We start from the raw sequence: 2827 nt of genomic DNA on the forward strand, positions 1-2827 counted from the left end.
TTTCTGGTGGCTTCATTGAGCTTCCTGTAGTCTATGCACATCCTCCACCCAGTGACAGTTCTTGTGGGTATGAGTTCGTTCCTCTCATTTGGCACCACAGTTATGCCTCCTTTCTTGGGAACTACATGGATGGGACTAACCCATGGGCTGTCAGAAATGGGGTAGATTACCCCTGCCTGCCATAACTTCATGACCTCCTTTTGTACCACTTCTTTCATGACGGGATTCAATCTTCTCTGAGCTTGAATAGAGGGTCTAGCATCCTCTTCTAACAAGATTTTGTGCATGCATATGGATGAACTTATCCCCTTCAAATCAGCTAGGGTCCACCCAATGGCATCCTGATGAGTTTGTAGCACCTTGATCAATTCTTCTTCCTGTTCTTGGCTCAAGGCAGAGCTAATGATAACAGGATGGCTCTCATCACTACCCAAGTATGCATACTTGAGATTAGGGGGCAATGCTTTGAGCTCAGGTTTTGGTGCTTCCTTCTCTTCTTTCACTTTCTCTGGCATGCTTGGCATGGTTGTTTCAGCAGCCTTGATGTCACTAACTTCAATATCCTTGGTGAACTCCTCCTCTGCCACTTCCTTTGTTGTTTCCTCAAAGGTTTCTTGTATTGCAATATCCACTACATCCACCCTCATGCACTCCTTTAGTGATTCTGATGGATAGCTCATTGCCTTGAATACGTTAAACACCAACTGCTCATCATGTAGTCTAAGAGTGAGTTCTCCCTTTTGGACATCTATGATGGCTCCAGAAGTAGCCAGGAAGGGTCTTCCCAGGATTATGGAAGCTTTGGCTTCTTCCTCCATATCTAACACCACAAAATCGGCCGGAAATATAAAATCTCCCACTTTCACCAACAAATCCTCAACTATCCCATGAGGGAACTTAAAAGTTCGATCTGCCAATTGGAGAGCCATTCTTGTTGGTTTGGCTTCCTCAATCTTCATTCTTTTCATCATTGTTAGAGACATCAAATTGATGCTGGCCCCTAAGTCACATAAGGCCTTCTCCACCATGACTTCTCCTATGATGCAGGGAATTTGGAAACTGCCTGGATCCTTCAATTTCTGAGGCAATTTGTGCTGAATGATGGCACTGCATTCTTCAGTTAACAACACAGTTTCCTCATTTCTCCAGCTTCTCTTCTTGGTCATTAATTCCTTTAAGAATTTTGCATAGAGTGGCATTTGCTCTATTGCCTCAGCAAACGGAATGTTGATTTGAAGCTTCTTGAAAATCTCCAAGAATCTGGAGAATTGGCCATCCTTTTCACTTTTCATCAAACGCTGAGGATATGGTACTTTGGGTGTATAAGGCTTCAGGACCTCTTTTTCTTTTTCTTTTGTTGCAGATGGTGTAAAAGATTGTCCCTGTTCCTTGTCTCCCACATCTTCCTTTGCTTCATCCTCTGTGGTTTCCTTTGAGATCTCCCTTAGCTTCTTTCCACTTCTGAGTGTTATGGCTTTACATTCTTCCCTTGCAATAGCCTTGGCAGCATGAGAATTGCTTGACCCAGGGGTTTGCTTAGACAAATACATAATTTGATTTTCTAGCTTCTGGATGGCAGCTCCTTGGTTTTGCAAGTTAGAATTTACTTCTTCCTTAAAAGCTTTCAAATCGGTTATGTCTTGACTCATGGTTGTAAGCATTCCTTCTATCCTATTTAATTGATCTTGAAATTGTTGGTTTGGATTAGGTTGGGCAGGTTGATCATTTTGGCCATGATATGGTGGTTGGGAGTAAGTGTTTTGTGTGGCTTGGTATGATCTTTGGTTGGAGTTTTGGTATGTGGAATTGTTGTGTTGGTTGTGGTTGTAAGGTTTGTGGTTTTGTGGTTGGCTTTGCTGGTTTCCCCACCCAAAGTTTGGGTGGTTTTTCCATCCCGGGTTGTAAGTGTTGGAATGTGGATCATATGATTGCCTTTGTTGATTTTTCACATAGTTGGCCTCTTCCCAATCACCTCCTTCAATGCTTACCTCTTCTTGATCTTGTGTGTGTATTGCAGCCACTTGCTTTGTGTCTAATTTCCTGGTGAGCTCTGCTAGTTGCTTGGCAAACACCTTGTTTTGGGCTAGAATTGTATCAACATGGTTCAGCTCCATAACTCCCTTAGTGTTGTGTCTCTCTGAAGCATAGTAGTACTCATTCTCAGCCACTGTCTCAATCACTTCAATGGCTTCTTCCACAGTCTTTTTCCTGTTCAATGAACCTCCGGATGAATGGTCTACAGCCTTCCTTGATTCATAGGAAAACCCATCATAGAAAATATGCAATTGCACCCAGTCAGGGAACATGTTTGGTGGGCATTTCCTTGTCAACTCTTTGAACCTCTCCCATGCCTCGTAGAGCGTCTCACCATCTTATTGTCTAAAAGTCTGAACCTCAGATCGAAGCCTATTGACCTTTTGTGGGGGGTAGAAATGAACAATGATCCTCCACTAGTGATATTAGCTGTGGTTTGAGTTCAAAATTGTTGGCTTGAATGGGTGGTTTCTGAATGCTACTACCACAATTCCCAGAGGTTGGGTTTATGTATGAACCAAGAACCCTCCTCTCGGGAATGTCATTGTTTCCATCAACCCTCTCATGGTTGTGAACTTCTCTTTCCATGTTGAGATCTAGAGCTTCTTCAAAGTTGTCCTCAGATTCTCCTTCAGATTCTTCTTCTCCCAGTACCCTCTTCCTCCTTGCTTCCCTTCTAAGTCTATGAAGGGTCCTCTCTGGTTCGGTATATGGGGAGTTGATGTCTCTCCTCTCCTACCTGTCATACAAGAACACACCACAAGCAACAAACAAGTGGAATACTCTTGGTTAC

General features: G+C 43.2%; 1 non-coding gene across 1 annotated transcript; it reads left to right on the forward strand.

The window, feature by feature from the left end:
• The first annotated feature begins 2304 nt into the window (after positions 1 to 2304).
• On the forward strand, positions 2305 to 2408 carry LOC127747186 (small nucleolar RNA R71). The gene has a single exon (XR_008008990.1). It is a non-coding gene; the product is annotated as a small nucleolar RNA R71 (small nucleolar RNA).
• Positions 2409 to 2827: the final 419 nt, after the last annotated feature.

The sequence above is a fragment of the Arachis duranensis genome, chromosome 4, assembly GCF_000817695.3.
Source record: "Arachis duranensis cultivar V14167 chromosome 4, aradu.V14167.gnm2.J7QH, whole genome shotgun sequence".
Lineage (NCBI taxonomy): Eukaryota > Viridiplantae > Streptophyta > Magnoliopsida > Fabales > Fabaceae > Arachis > Arachis duranensis.